Source organism: Diceros bicornis, chromosome X (genome assembly GCF_020826845.1).
Source record: "Diceros bicornis minor isolate mBicDic1 chromosome X, mDicBic1.mat.cur, whole genome shotgun sequence".
NCBI lineage: Eukaryota > Metazoa > Chordata > Mammalia > Perissodactyla > Rhinocerotidae > Diceros > Diceros bicornis.
Genome location: NC_080781.1, coordinates 59,177,946 through 59,195,285, shown reverse-complemented (window position 1 = coordinate 59,195,285; position 17,340 = coordinate 59,177,946).

Below are 17,340 nucleotides of genomic sequence, written 5' to 3'. Positions count from 1 at the left end.
GTGGCTGCAATATACCTAGAGGCCCCAATGCTCTTAGCAGAACATCACAGAACATAACAATGATGTTAATAGACCCTATTGGCTGAGCACACATTCAGTGTATGTGCCAGACACTAAACTAAGTACTTTACCTACATCATCTCATATAATCCTTCCAACAATCCACTGAAGTGAGTATCATGGCCTCCATTTTGCAGCTGGAGAAATCAAGGCTCAGAAAGATTAAGCAACTCTCCCAAATTTATGCAGTTAGTTCAAACTGGGGCTGGAATCCTCATCTGTTAGTCTCCAAAGTTCCTGCTCTTTATTTGATTCTTTCATGAAAACCATGAAAAAAATTTCCCAACAGACAACATATCATACACATGTGTCTAAAATCACAACCCACAGAACACATGTCCAGGGGAAAAAAAAAAGAGAGAAGATACTCAAACCCTTCATCTTAACAGGTGTTGCTGGCTTGTGGCAGTGTTTTAACAAAGATTTATGGAAGTAAAAATACATAAATAGAGAAAAAGTCAATTCTTTAACTTAATTATGCCAAACTAGGCAAATGAGTTAAATCCAGGATCACACTTGTCAGTGAGAGCCACTGAGACATTGGTCACCTCACCAACCCCTCTGATGGTCTGGCTTCCTCTCTCCCCACTCCAAGGTTGTCCTACTAGGGCTGGGCACTTGGGTGAGAACACTGACCTTTACAAGGAGAAAGGGATCAGCTGACTGCTCTTCAGCTCAAGGTATCATGTAGTCAGACTCCTGGCTAGAACTTCCAATCCCCTCATCTGCACCAGGGCTAGGACAGTGCTCAGAAAGTAAGAAGTCTTCTGAACAATAACTTAGATTCCAGCAGCTGTGGATTCCAGTGCCAGGCTCAGTCCCCAACTCCCTGAGCCATCTTGGGCTAAGCCATTGGCCTTTCTGGTCATCACTACCTCCCCTTCTCTAAGCTTAAAGAGATAAACTGGCTGATCTGAAGGTCCTTCTAGCTCCAGTAGTCCCTGCTTCTAGGAGAGTTTTCCTCAGAAGTTTTAAGTGTAAGAGTGGATCCACATGAGTATGCTTCCTCACCACCCCTTCTGAAGTCTCTCTGGCTGGCCAGAGACCAGGAGGTAGAAGTTGGGGGGATACATAAAAGAACATTTTTCTCTGGCAGCCTTGGACTTCAGAGAGGAACAGGTAAAACTATGATGAGAGTCGTCAGTTCCTGTTAGGCAAGCAGTAGCACTAATAAATCCTGGCCTTTGATCAAAAAGATACTAATGGGAAAGAAGTGAGCAGCTCATAGTTTCCACTGTGGGATCTAGGAACGAATGCAAGTTTGTTTTCAACTTGCTAAGACTAGAGCAAGGATAGCTTTTAGGACACCAAAATGCAGGCAGGAAGGAGAGCAGAAGAGATATATAGATAGATAACATATTTTCCAGCAATTAGCAGACAAAGCCTCAGACTTCCCTAAAGAAAATTCCTCATCCCAGGGAAGATAGCTTCCTTCCAAAAGTCCTGGCAAGGACTTATGATGCCAGACCATTGGGCAGAGTTTTCCAGGAGCAAAATGTTTTTGTTGTTGTTGTTGTTTGGTAGGAGTTGGGGTGGAGTGTTGAGGATTCCTAGGAAGTCATGGCACACTGAGGAAATGTGAGTTTCACAATGGCACAGTGAATTTGCTGTCTCTTTTCTGCCCCAAGTAACCCCACTCACCTCTCTCACCCCATCTCCTCCTACTCAAGGATAATGCCCCCAAAGTAGCCAAGACAATCTTGCAGATGCATCTTCCTGGTACTCCCTCTTTCCTCATGACCATCTCCTTACCTTTGGAGATGATTTTGCTGATGTACAGTATGCTCCAAGGAGGCCCACTCCAGCCCACTTCATGCTGATGGTTTTGGGCATAATATGTTCAGAATCGTGCATCCGTATTGTCATCAGCCATCAGCAAGTTACTGGCTGTATTCTGGTAGGCTTCCTCTGCATCCTGGGCCAAGAGTAGAGGGAGAGGGAGACCCCAGAGTAGGGTAGAAGGTAACCTGGATCATCCCACTGGGTTTTTGGAAGGCCTGAAACCATCCCACCTCCTTTGAGTGGACTTGTGCAAATGCCTGTGGCTAGACCATCCTACTACACTGAGTCTCAGTTGCCTGTCCAAGGAAATAAGGATTGAACAATATGTGTAAAGTGTTCAGCACAATGCCTGGCATATAGTACATACTGGTGGTGACTTTTTTGACTAGAGTGACATCCCGGTTTGCCCAGGACTTTCCTAGTTTTAGCACAAGTCTCACATCATGGGAAACTCCCTGAGTCCTGGCAGACCGGGATGGTTGGTCACCCTATTTTCAATCCTCTCTTCTCAACTCTTCAAATGAAGGCACAATCCAACCATCTCACATCCTCATTTGTTTGACTCACAAACCAATCTACTTTTAGATTTCTCTAATAAAAATCTTAAAAATTTGTAAAAAATACATAGGTCCAACAAATTGCAATGTACTTCTAATGTCTGTTCCTCTCAAAAACTCTGTGTTCTAGGGAAATGCTTCCCAACTGAGGTGATTTTACCCACAGGGGAAATTTGGCAATATCGGGAGGCATTTTTTGTTGTCACAACCTGGTGAGGAGAATGCTACTGGCATCTAGTGGGTAGGGGCCAGGGGTGCTACTAAACATCCCATAATGTGCAAGACAACTCCAACAACAAATTATTTGGATCAAAATGTCAATAGTGGGGCCGGCCCGGTGATGCAAGCAGTTAAGTGTGCACGATCTGCTGCAGCGGCCCGGGGTTCACCAGTTCGGATCCCGGGCACGCACTGAAGCACTGCTTGGCAAGCTGTGCTGTGGCAGCGTCCCATATAAAGTGGAGGAAGATGGGCACAGATGTTAGCCCAGGGTCAGTCTTCCTCAGCACAAATAAAAAAGAGGAGTATGGGCAGATGCTAGTACAGGGCTGATCTTCCTCACCAAAAAAAAAAAAAAATGACAATAGTGTTGAGGTTGAGAAACCCTGTGCAGAGCTAATAGATATTATTAGATAATACAAAGAAGACTCTGAGGCTGAGTGAGATAAGTAGCTCAAGGTCAAAGAGCTGGAAAGTGGCCCAGATAGGATTCAAACCCAGACTGGTTGAGTCTGGATCCAGTTCTTTTCTTACTATATTGCAATGCTCCTGAGAAATGTTTTGTTTGTCACCTCATTTGGATTTGTCGCATCCCTGGTATGATAAAACACAGTCCATGTTAGAGAAGGGAAGATGGAGCCTCCAAAATTCAGGCTGTTAGCTTCTTAATCCATTTTAGCCTTGTACCCTACAGCCTACTCCACCCCCTTAACACACACACAGGGCACAGGTATGATGGCAATGAGGGTTTGGTCATTGGCTGGGGCCCCTGAGATGCCTGGAGGTGAGTGACAGCTGGTGACCAGTGTGGTGGTGGAGAGGAAAGAGTGGAAAGTCCATCCTTTCCAAGATAGTAGTCAGTTATGGAGAGGCAGCCAGCCAATCTGTCCAGCTTCTTGGCATCCACAAGAATAACAGCCCCCAAGAGGGACCATATCTTGCACTGTAGAGCTCATAGAAGTGGCCTGCTGAGGTAATCTAGCCCAAAGCTCTCATTTTACAGATAGAGAAAATGAAGTCTAGAAAAGGGTCTAGCTCACTGTTTGAGAGGGAAGAGGGACAGGAATACTAGGGAGTCCTGCCACTTAGTGCACAGCTCATGTCACTGTGGTCTCTAGAATCTCAGGCTTGTAGGCCAAGCAGGCACTTCCACATTAATGCTAAATGAAGGCCAATATACCTCCTCACACCTCTGTACCCTTAATTCTCACCCAGCAGGCTCTCTTAATACCTTGAAATTTGAGGATCCTGAGGCAGGTGTTAGGGTTTGGAGGTGGAGGAGTATTAGAAAGGAAGGAGGCTTTAGACCTTCCCCTTTCTCCTTTTGACATCTCTTTTACACTGTGCTCCTGGACTGCTGACTTTCTCTCACTTCAACCCCATCTCCTAGCCTCACAGCCTAGCTCCTATTCCCCCAAAGCCCTTGGCCTTGATCAATTTGTCCTCTCTAAAGCTTCTAAACCACAAAGCAAAGAAATTAATCTTAAATGTGACATTTTCTACATCCTAGCTAGCCACTACACATACTTCTTTTACCTGCCAGGCCCCAATAAGCATCTGAGTTTGGAACCCCACTTTACCCTAAGCCCTTATTCCCTAAGGCAAGCAGTCTAATTGAGTATTCCAGCCATATAGTTCCTTCTCACAGAGAAAACACCTAGTTTACTTTATACCAGTGGTTCTCGAAACATGGTCTCTTAATCAACAACATCACCACCATCTGGGAACTTGTTAGAAATGCAAAATATCAGGTCCCACCCCAGACCTACAGAGTCAGACACTCTGGGGGTTAAAGCCCAGTAGTCCTGGGATTTTTGTTTGTTTTTGTGTGTGTGGGGAAGATCAGCCCTGAGCTAACATCCGATGCCAATCCTCCTCTTTTTTTTTTGGCTGAGGAAGATTGGCCCTGGGCTAATCCATGCCCATCTTCTTCTACTTTATATGTGATGCTGCCACAACATTGTTTGACAAGCGGTGCGTTGGTGCGCGCCCGGGATCCGAACCTGCGAACCCAGGGACACCAAAGCAGAGCGTGCGCACTTAACCACTTGTGCCACCAGGCCAGCCCCCCAGTAATCCTGGTTTTAACCAGCACCCTGGGTGATTCTGCTATATGCTACACTTGGACAATATCTGCCCTGTACCCTTAGGTTAGCCTTACAAAGAAGCAAAATGGTATCATTTTAGAGGTACTAGGAAGCAGAGCCACCAAGAACAGTTGCGCTTTACACAACTCCGGAGGCCGTCCTTCATGTAGATGTGAATGGTGCCATGTAGAGTTCTGCAGTGCAGACCTGCCAGTAAGGGTGCTGTTCCTCTTCCTGCCACCAAAAGAAATAAACAAATAAAAACCAAGAACAGAACACCACATTTCCTATTAGTCCTCACAGTGATGCTCTGGAGCTGGTTCATACACACTGGAGCCAATTTTGTGCATCTCTTTCCAATTCTGCATTCAGTGATTTCATATTAGTAGCTTGAAATAAGCTATGATGAAAGTATTTAAACCATGGAAATTGGAAAACAGTACAGATCTGAGTTTAAAAAAAAATAATTAAGAGCCTGTTTACCCTTTCTAGCAGGGCCACCAGGTATATCCATGTGAGTTGTGTACTGCAACACTGCTTCTCCAGAAAATCTGTATGAGAATTTGTTGAATCATAGTTCTTGGTGGCAAAAAGTTGGTAACAGAGTGAATGCCCAGCAATAGGGCATTGTTGAAAGGATTACAGTACATTCCTCCCAGGGAATATTATACAGCCATTAAAAAGAAATAATTGCAGTTATACCAGATGACTTGAAGGGGCTTTAATGAGATATTGTTGAAGGAAATATGTAGAAAAGTTTTTATGATATGATACCTTTTTGGAAAACAAATTGTGCATTTAAGCATAGAAATATTTAGTTATGTGTGGAGAAAGATATATAATAGCATGTCAACATGGATTATGGGAATGATGGGAAGGAGGATTCCCACGAGAATGACTGCTCAAAATATCCCCGATATTTATATGGTCATATTTATGTAGTTAATGACAATTTACATATTCTGTAAATCTAAAACTGTTTGGAAGAATATAATTAAAACAATATAAAATTGGGAGGTGGTAAGTTGATAGTAGGCATGGCAGTAGTATTGAGGATCTATCTAGTGTCACACTCCCCCAAGTGGAGCAGTCCCCCAAACTTTGTCAGTAGAGGATCAGAATTTAACAATTCTCAGCTCCTTGACGCCCAGCCCTCAAGTTCTAGTTTTCCAATCTGATATAGAGGTCAACTGCTGATCAATATAGGGCATAGCTAGGTCACTGGGCAGAGGAAAAAATGAGACACACAAAGGTGGCCAACCAGAAACCAACTGTGCTGTTTCAACTCTAACAGCACCAGCCCAGACAGGAGGAAGCTGGGTGCTTCCTAAGGGTCCTTGGGCTTGTGCCAAGACTAGACTCCTGAGCCCCAATCCTTTAGGACTAAGCCCTCCAAAACCTTGTATTTATCCTCTTCTATTAGTAAGGGTAAGGGCAGGGGCTTTGACACTTTTCACTTGAACAATATCTCCCTTATCTTTAGCACTTTCTTCCAATAACCAGCAAATATCATTCATTTCTAGTATTTAATCCCCTTTTCTTGTTCCTTCCCTTGTCTCCATTTCCAATGTTTCACTCTTAACTCTAGATCGAACTCATTCTTTAGAAGTCTTCCCTGAACTCCTTGTTATGCTCTTATCCCTGTATCTATTTATTTTTTTTCATAACTCTTATTACCTGAAATTATCATTACCTGAAATTATATCACACAGTATTTGTTTTCTTGTAGAATAGGTTCTTTGTTTTCTGAGTTTTTTTTTTTTTCATATATGTGTGGTAAAATTCATTTAAAAATTATTCAGGAAATTTCCAAACAGGGAAAAATAGCTTTAACAATTGTCAACATATGACCAATCTTGTTGCATCTATGGCCTCTACTCTTACCCACCCCTTTTATTAATTTTTCACAGCTTTAATGAGGTATAATTTTTATACAATAAATTCCATATATTTAAAGTATAAAATTGGATGACTTTTGGTATATGTATACACTCATGAAATCATGGCCACAATCAATATAATGAACGTATCAATCACCACAAAAGTTAGAACACTGTCTCTTAAATTGTAGGTTGCAACTCAATAGTCATTTGTGGAACCACTTCTGGGGTGACTGATGAAAGATAAAACTGGATAGCCCTGTAACCTCATTTCCTTCCCCTTTTCAGTAGTTTAGCTGAGAGATGGCTGTGCTGTACTGAGCTAGCTGTGGAAAGACAAAGCCTTTGGCTGATATCAGCATTCCTGGCAAGGAAGGCTCTTCCTAGGGTCCTCAGTATGCAAGACCATGGCCTTGGGCATGCACACTCCTTAGCATTGTTCCTGATCTGGGAGATCATTGATACATTTCTTGCTGCTTAGAGAAACTAGATGTTGCCTCAGCCCCTTTTCCCAGTGTGGAGGTGGAGCTTGTGTTCTTTTGGAGTGCTCACAGTGGCACAGCCTGCTGTCCAAGCAGGCCCCTCTTTGCTGGGACTTCATCTTTAGTGCATACAGAACATCTGTGACTGGACTATGAAATGGAACAAGGAGAGTTTGGGAAACTGTGTGTGCTCTGCTACTTCTCAGCTTGCTTGTAAGTTTTCCCCGAATAAACAAACTCCCTGTTGTATCTGTACTTTGTGGCATATAGAGAGCTGACTCCCCAAATTTTACCAACACAGCTTGTTGATAAGACAAAGCAGAGTTTATTGCTTACCAGAGTGGAGGAGAACACCACCTCTGCAAGTCTTTGGTAGAGGTGTCTCAGAGGGAGGGAAGGCAAGGTTAGAACTTGAGATTTGGAAGTTTGGTTTGAGGTAGGTCTTTCATGGCAGGGACTTGGATTAGAATTAGGTAAGGATCATAATACAACAGTCTAGGATTGGTGGAAACAGCAAGACAAGGATTTTGAGGTGAGAGATTTAAAGAATCTTAGGGCATTTCAAACTCTCTGTTGATGGTTTCCATTGAAGAGTTAGTTTGGGATTTATGGGGATGTTCATGTAATGAACCATTTGCCTGGGCAAGGGAGTCCAGGAAAAATAAAATCATGCTAATGAAGACAGTAGAATAGCAAAATCATGTTAATGTAGACAGTAAAGTGTGGTTTCAGTTCTCAAATCCAAGCTAAATATAGGTATAAAAGATTTTGGTTTTCAGGTGTTTGTTAGTGATACCGCCTCAAGACAAGGTTGACATAAGGGAAGCCATTGTAGAAAAGAAACCCTATCATAACTTTGAATGACCTCTGACACACTAACCCAGCTGGATATGCACCCTCCAGGAGATCTCACTGCTGTGTTGATTTTTCAATGCCTGCTTGTGCATGTACCTCCCAGCTGTGATAAGATGATAACTTTGTTCTTTTGAGTTCCTTAGGAATGTGATGACCCCCGAACAGAGAATCTATGCTAATGGCCATCATCCAGGAAAGCTGAAAGATCTGGTGTGGTGATTCCCAGTCTGTAACACCAGAAGGTTAACATTCCTAACCCCCTCCCCTATAATCCACCTGCCTATATAACTGCTGTAAGACTTTGTGCCCCTTAAGATGGTTTTTTTTTTCAGCCATTAGTCAGCCTTCTTCCCTCTTGCTAGCAAGGTGTAGTAAAAGTCCTTTTACCACCTTGCCTCTTGACTATTGGCATGTCTTGCGGCGAGCAGAAGGCCCCATGTTGGGTGGTAACAATTTGGCACCCCAGATGGGATGTTAAGTCCTGCTTGTGGGCAGCCGACCTCAGATGGGCAACCTGTTGGGTAAGTCCCTAGCGGCCACAGAAGCTCTCTTTGTCTTGGCAAACTGCCCTACCTGCTTTCCCATAGTGGTGCCGGCTGCCTTCTAACACTGGTTGTGGTAGGAAGAGAAATGGCTACATCTGGTGAGTTGACAGGCTCAATCTGGAATAGGGTAAGTCACTTGAGGACGCTCATGAACTCTCTTCCCCTCCATCTGGAGTCCTTCTGTTTGCAGCAGGGCCATCTGGGTTCCAATAGGACCATCTGGGCGCGCACTTGGAGTGGGAACAGTTGCAGGACTTTATACCCTAAATCTGGGAAATAGTTCGCTGGTTGTCTGGTTTTTCTGTGTCTGCATCTGTGTCTGTGTTGGTAAATAGCTTAAAATTGGTTGTTTGGAGACTGAGTTTCTTGGTGATCATAACAAACTCACTTTAGAAATTACCCTGTTTGTTACAGCTGCCTTGGGAAAATTCCCCTAAAATGCAGTTAACCATAAACAGCTGGCAAGATAACCCAGGATAATTTAAAGTTACAGTGGCCACTTTGGGTTCCTTTTGAGCTTTTGATTTGAGAGAGAAATCTTTAAAGAGTTGAAGGTTCCACCCCTGGGAGCTCTCCTCTGGTTTCCGGGCCTGATCACCCCTGAGACCCCAAGTAAGCCCTCTCTTGGCGGTTCTGGTTTCTTGTTTCTGTTAATCTGTTTGGGCGCCTGGAGTGATTCCAGGTTGCCCAGTGGGTCAGTCCTTTGACTGACAAGGCTGCAGCCTCTGGTTTCAGAGAGTCCGCACACTCCACCCCTAGGAACTCTCCTCTGGCTTCTGGTTTCGGAGAGTCTGTGCTCCACCTCTGGGAGCTCTCCTCTGGTTTTCGGGCACCTGGAGTGAGTCCAGATTGGCCCTCCGTCATTTGACTGAAATCTGGAACCCTGTTTTGTCTCCTATCAAGAACGCGTTGAGTATTTTAGGCGCCCACTGAGTCAGTTATAGGGACAGGAGATCTGTAATCTATTCTGTAAAATGTCCTGCCGGGGTTGTGTGCCCCAGCATGGGAACTGTTGTCTGTGTGACCCTTTTCTTGATAACCCTTGTGAAGAGGCCAGGAGGGCGAGGTCTGATCACCTCTTTCTCTTCTTTGTCTGTTTCATTCATCACCTCCTCTGTTGTCATCAAGTTGGGGTTAAGTTCAGGCTGGGCTTGAGCAGAACCTGGACCTTCTGTAAAAATCAAAAACTTGAAAACTTTCTCCCAGGGACTTAAGTCTCAACCTCAGCATTGGGAGCCTCGGCCCCCTCCCCACTCCAGGCTTTTGCCTCTTGTCTCCCTGGCTTGCCTTGTGCTGGCTCAGGGACTAAGTGCCTGGGCTGAGTGGGACTTGACTAAAGCTTCTAGCTATATTGACACTCACAGTTGGGCTCTGCACCCTTGTCCGTGCCGCTGTCAGTCAGACACTGACAATGCTTTACCACCTTGGGGAATGCCCCAAGCATCCCTGGAGACTCACCCCTTGGGTGCATTTTAACTAATTGGAAACACTTCCAATTGGATGGGTTATGCCCCAGAAACTCCATCTTGGGGAAAACTGGAGTGATTTCTCTGTGCCTTTGTGATATAGTTGGACAGGTAGATCAACCTATAATGTCATTTGAGTTACAACCCAATTTCTGAGAAATTAAGAGCAATTGTCCTTAAAAAAAAAAAACAAAACAAAACCCTGTAAGACTGGAAAAGCAGCTCTAGAGGCAGCTCAGATTGAACCCGTTCCTTAATCTCAAAAAAGATTATTGCCTTGCCTCTCTAGGAAGTGTTATCTAGCTCATCACCAATTCCTGAGACTGAAGGAAAAAAAGAGTAAAAAGGCAGAAAATGGCCATAAGAGCACCCTGGGCAAAAATCTAGCATCTTTAGTGTCTTCTCTACAAATATTAGTAAGTAAAAAGGCTTAAAATGAAATTTGGATTCGTAACTAGGGAGCTTTGTATTACTGTACCCGATTCATGGCAGTAATTTTAAAACCATAGCTGTGGAGACTCTGTGTATGTATGTCTATATGTATGTTACATATGTGTGATATTTTACCTCCAGAGGGTATGGTCAAAATTAAGAGCTCTGTTTAACTGGATTAAAGTAAGGGCTTATATAAATTCTAAATGTAATAGAAATTAACCCAAATGTCTTTCAAGTTAACATGGCATAAATTAATCTTTGGTAAATGAAAGCTGGTTTATGTTTATTGGTTTGATTGACCATTGTTGGAAACAAATTATTTAGATGAAAATGAGTGAGAGCTTTTGGGTACAATAATTATGTTTTACAGTCTGTATACTTAAAAAACAGCTTCCAAATTCGTTTTGGCAACTTAAACTTTAGAGTTTTTGATAAAAGTTCATTGAGTATCTGGGTCATTTTCAAATAAGATAAAATACTGAAACATTATTGCTAAACATATCTAAGTTTATCTACTTTTGGCTTATTACAGAAAAACTAAAAGGTGTTTTGGGTCTATTAGTAGACATGTCTTGTATTTTATTAAAAGGTTGTACTATAAAGTAACAGGTTTTTAGAAATTATGAAAGGTATTTATAAATTTGCCAAGCCACAAAATTCTAATATAAAAGACAGTTCATGATTGTTTACTTTATAGTTTTTACTAAGGTCTGTAAGGGTTAAAAAATTCTAATTAATATATGTAATTAAAGCTACTAAAAATTAATAATGAAAACAGCTCTGTATACAAGGAAAGTAAGATGTATATAGTAAAAAGGTACAAAGAATGGAAATATTTTGTTTGGTTGGTTAAGAAAGATAAATTTGTCCAAAAGTACTAGAGGGGAAGAAAGGAAGGCATGGGACAAATTCTAAATGTAAAAAGTAAGTGACAGAAAGTTTCTGAAAGTAAAACTCTGAGGAGTTTTATACATGGTCAAGTTGGCTAAGATTAAACTAAATCACAATTAAGTAAATGAGTTTTAATGTCAAAAGTAAGCTGGTGTAAAGTTAAAATTTGGTCTTCTCTTAAAAGGATAATTTTCTTGATAAAGAGGTTATAAAAGATTTTTCTTTACCTTTGAGTAAGTCTACCTAAAAGACAGAAAAAACTGTTAAAACAATTTCCCACGTTCAAAAGACTGAGGTCTCTCTATTAAGGCTTTTTGGACTGTTAGTGCTCTGTTTGCCCTTAACTGTTTATATTTTTGACAAGCTCTGCAAAATTCATATTTTAAATAAAGTCTTTTTTTTGACTTTTTGTCTTTGAGAATTTTCAAAGGGCCCTGGGACTTCTCAAATAAATTTGCTCTTTTCGTATAAGGAGGAAGATACTAAACTTATTAGGCTTATTTGGTATGTTAAATTACATGGGAAGCATTGTCAAATAAGTGATGATAAACCTTCTTGGGTAGTATTATGTGGGTGAAAGTTATTGATATAGGTGTTTTGAAATTGTATAACATTACTGAAATTCTGATCTTTCCTGGTTGTCAGTCTGGTTCTGGTTATTATTTTCAAGTATTGTATGTCACAAAGTTAACTAAAACTGTGTCAGTTGCCATTTGGGGTCTTGTTGGTTACAGACAGTTATTTATTTGCTCTGATACTTTTGCAAAATATGTTTCATCTTCAGACAAATTTGTGGAAAGGACTCTGACATTTATTCTAGAATATAGGTTTCTGATAAAATTTCAGAATATGAAACTGAACTGGATAAGAAATAACAGATCTCTAACTGAGAAACTGATGATTTCATGAAACTGCTAACAGAAGATTAAGATCAAGAATCAATTACATTGGACTGAATGAACTGATGAGGATGACTATAATTTTTATGACTTTGTTTCAAATATTGATGATTTTTTAATGTTTTGTTTTTTCAGATTCAAGGAAAACTTTTTCTCTTCTCTCCTGAGCTGCTATGGCTTATGGCAATTTGGTAAATTTTACCTTTGTAAGCAGGATTGAAACATTTATCTTTTTCTCCCTACCTGATCCCTCCAGGATTTGAAAACTCTTAGTAAGTGAGTATTGTTGGTTTCATGTCAATATAGTTATTTGCATAAGTTCAATAAGAATCTGTTCTCCTTATAACAGGACACATTTGGAAACATTGGCCATATTACCACGCTTTGACTGGAATGTGACAAGACAGCTTTTGACAGACAAAGATTGGGCTTTATGGAATAAAGCCACATGGAAATATTGGCTTGGTACCTTATGTTCAGTGTTCCAAGCAGCACTTACTGGATAAGTAAGGAATGTCACTTATCCGGCAGGTGCAAAGAACCTTGAAATATTTTGGGGGACCTTCAAGAAGAGAGGAAATCACCCAAATCTGTAGGTATTGCAGGCAAATGCTGATGACAAAGTCCTTGGCTTGGCTTTTCTGGCCTCGAGAGACCTTTGAAGTTCAATCTGAGATTTCTTATAAAGAGTTCCAGCAGAGCGGCATTAAAAGAGCCTATGTGACCAATGGCTATTCTTGCTGTACTTATGTAAATAATTGGGCCAAATTTATTGAAACTAAACTTATTCTGCAAACCAGTTAGTTTTAATTTGGCTAGCTTTTATAAAACGAGGGTGATTTTAGAGGGAAAAATATATGTTTCAATAGAAACTATAGTACACATTTATTTATATTAGGTTTTAGTTCTGATAATTGTCTTTGAGGCTTCTGTTTTGTATCTGTTAACTGGACTGGATCCTGAATTCTTCTAGTCTCCTGAACTATCTGGCACAAATCTCCAAACTAACGTTTTTGATTTTTTTTTCTGTCATTTTCATTTGGAATCACTGAGAACTGAACCTGCCCTTTTTCCTGAAGCTTTACAAACTGAAGCTGGTGGACTTGATATAAACTTAAGAGAGGTTCACGTCTGTTGCTCTATAAGCCACTCAGAAAGGTACATGAATACCCCATAACATCATCAGAGACATTCCAAACTGCAAAAGATGCTTTGACGCTGACATCTAGAAATCTTGACTGGCTGTCCTCTGAACTCAGAAACTGGTTTATAATTTGCTCCCACGATTAACTTTGTTTTTCTTTTTGTCTTATTAATTACCTGGTTACTTGCTTACACTTGCTTACACATTATAGGCCTAACTTTGGGAGCCCATCTGCACCACCATCTTACTAAGAGACTGGTTCAATAAGATGGAATAACAGGATATCCCTCAAGATTGAGGGGTTAAACAGCAAAGGGGGAATTGATACTGGCTCAAGAGAAGGTTGACATAAGGGAAGCCATTGTAGAAAAGAAATCCTACGATAACTTTGAAAGACCTCTGACAAACTAACCCAGCTGGATATGCACCCTCCAGGAGATCTAACTGCAGTGTTGATTTTATAACCCCTGCTTGTGCACGTACCTCCCAGCTGTGGTAAGATGATAACTTTGTTCTTTTGAGTTCTTTAGGAATGTGATGACCCCCTAACAGAGAATTTATGCTAATCGCCATCATCAATGAAAACTGAAAGATCTGGTGTGGTGACTCCCAGTCTGTAACACCAGAAGGTTAACATTCCTAACCCCCTCCCCTATAACCCACCAGCCTATATAACTGCTGTAAGACTTTGTGCCCCTTAAGATGTTTTTTTTCAGACATTAGTCAGCCATCTTCCATCTTGCTAGCAAGCTATAATAAAAGTCCTTTTTCTCCTACCACCTTGCCTCTTGACTATTGGCATGTCTTGTGGCAAGCAGAAGGCCCCACGATGGGCGGTAACATTTGTGGCATAGGTCCATGCCCCCCTTACATGAGAGTGATGACCAGCATTTTTCAAAAAATGAAACTAAAAAAACTAGAGTTGAATTTCATGTAGTGGTAAGTACTGTCTTGTGGAAATTTTGTTTCGGTTATACATATGTACATGTGAAACGAGTTATGAAGTAAAAGGTATTGCTTACAATGGGTCTGGATCCAGAAATGTTCAAAAGCTACTCCTTTAGAGATATGCTGATAGACCCCTAAAACGGAGGATCCCCTCTCTCATCCAGTTTGCACTGCTCCAATCTAGCCTTCCATGCTAGTAGTAGAGGAGTGTCTGGCTTCGTTAGGGAAAAATACATAATCTGAGAATTGGAACAGAGGCACTGTTCAGGTAGATTAAGGGTTGAGTGGGAACTTTGAATCTATAAGACTGTCTGCCATTTTGGCAGAGAGCTGAAAGAAGTCATGTTGCTATTGCAGCACAAAAGATGGAAGCTAGACACAAATAACAACTTCCTACTGTGACCAGTGTTAGCATCTAAAACAAATCCTTAAGAAAGTATAGGTTCCCATTTGGCTGAGAAACAATCTACTTAGTCAGGGGACTGGATAAGATGACCTCTGGGGCCCCCTCCATTGGGAAGATATAATGATTCTAGAAAGGATCCTGCAACAGAAGCAGGCAGTTAACCTGAGATGTGTTACATTGCTATCACCTCCCAGCATTTGATTCTGAGGTATTGTTGGATAGAACAATAAATGTGACACAGTGGCCAATGAAGACCTTCCATTGTCAAGTGGGTCATCTACTTCTCTGAGGAAATTCTGACACTTTAGGGCTTTAGAATGCTTGAGGTTTTAGAAGAGACATTAGCCCCTCCCCAACATCAGGCCTGAAATTCCTCAGAGGGCCCCATTCCTTTGGATAAGGCTCTGTTTTTTCCATTTAAAACGTACATTCTCCTTTGGCTCAGAATTTCAGCCTTTCACGTTTGTTTTTCCCACTTATCAAAAAGAAGTTTGGGTTAAAGAGAAAGTTTGAGAAACATTGCAACACTACTTTAGTGGGAGTTGATGTGGTTTGTTCAGAAATTCCTTCAGCAAACAAAGATTAAGGCTAATTGGAGCCCTGGATGTTCCTGCTTTTGAAGTTCTCATGGTCTGAAGCAGACCTGTAAACAGGTAAATCACAACCCATGTCTGAGGGTTGTGGAAAGACCCTAGGCTTCAGAGCCACACAGACCTGGGAGGGAATCACATAATTGTGCTAATTTAGGCCATGCAGCTGAGCTTTGGTTTTCTCATCTGTAAACTGATGAGAACAAAACCAACTTCACAGAATTGTGAGGACCATGTGAAAGACAAAATGCACCAGGCAATTAAGGAGATGATTTTATTCAGGCTATAGCCATAGAGAAAATGTTCAAAGAAAAAAAAAGGAAAGTTAGGGTTTTATAGAGGCAGGTAAACAAAGGAGTCATCACAAGTCTTACGGGAGTCGTGAAGCAGTATGGAGAGGGTCTTATCCTGGAATACGCCAGAGCACTGTGGTCCTTTATAATTAGCTGTTTTTTGGAACACAAAAGGTTGGGGGAGTTTCTCAATTGTGGCTGCTTTCTTGGAGCCCAGGGCTCAGATAAAGTTCAATGCTGTCAAGCACTTTGCATAGTACATAGCACATAGCCTGGCCCATGGTAGGCATTCAGTGTTTCTTTCCCTTCCTTCCTCCAATAGAAGGATGTACAAGTGGTGTGGGGATTCAGAGAAGGGCTTGACAGATTTACTCTGTTTGGGGGAACTGATTTTTTTTTTCTTTTTTTTTGTTGTGAGGAAGATCAGCCCTGAGCTAACATCCAATGCTGATCCTCCTCTTTTTGCTGAAGAAGATTGGCCCTGGGCTAACATCCGTGCCCATCTTCCTCTACTTTAAATGGGATGCCACCATAGCATGGCTTGACAAGCAGTGCATCGGTGCATGGCCAGGATCTGCACCTGCGAACCCTGCTGGGCCGCCGAAGCGGCACTCCTGGGGGCAGGGGGGGAATGACTGATTTTGACAAAGGATCCTGAATCTTAAAGGATGAATAGTGGTTTGCCAGAAAGAGGGAAGAAAGGAGAGAACTCTAGAGAGTGCTAACATAATAGACAAAGGCACAGAGGCTTACAAGAGATTTGCATATTTAGAGACCAGCTATAACTTCAATGTGGTACAGGGAGTAATTGGACATGAGGTAGGTTTGAGCCAAATTGTAAAAACCCTTGAAAAGCCATTTAATGCCTACTTTTTCAGGAAAACAGTTCAGGAATTTATGATTCTAACAAGATGAGGTTCAAGTTTGTGAGCCCTCTTCCCTGCTGTGTAAGGGATGGAAGCAAGGAGACCAGTTAGGAAGGTAGTACATGATCCAGAGAGGACCAAGGCCTGAACGAGAACAGTGGCCATGAGGATGTCAAGGAGAGGACTGATTAAAAGATAGTTAGTAGAATTTACTAGACAGATTATGTAGTTGTGGGGAGGGGCAGCGTGGAGGTGAGGGAGGAGGTGGATAGTAGAGGATGATAATGTTAATAACAATATAGGCTAATATTTCAAGTGCTTACAATGTGGCATGCACGGTTCTAAGAACTCTACACTTACCTTTTTAAATCGACACAACAGTCCTACGAGGTAAGTGCTCCTTTTTCTCCATTTTAAGATGAAGAAAATCAGAGAAGTTAAATAACTTGCTCGAGTTTTCACAGATAGTGCTGAAGCCAGAATTCAAGCCCAAGCTGTCTGAGTGCAGAGAGTGAAATTTGGATGACTGTGTGGACGTTGTTGACATTTACTGGGATTGAAGGAGTTGCAGGGCAGATTTTTGGGGAAAGTATTTTAGTTTTGGAAAGATTAATACTGAGTGTAGCAGGCAGTTGATTAAATGAATCTAGAGCTTCAGAGAAAGATTAGGACCAGAGCTGGAGACTTGAAAGGCATCAGCATATAGGTATGTGCTCAGTAGGGGCCTCAGGACTGCCTCAGGTGAATGGGATGCACAAAAGTGGGGGTGGGGAGTTAGAGGGAGGGGAATGGTGAAACAAATGGAAGCAGTGCTTAAAGACAAATTTGATCAACTTCAAGATTCATAGGCAATGCCTTAGACTTGGAGAATGCTTGTTTAATTCAAGACCACTGGTACAGCTGGAGGTGTCCTGTAGCACCACATGCCTAGGGAT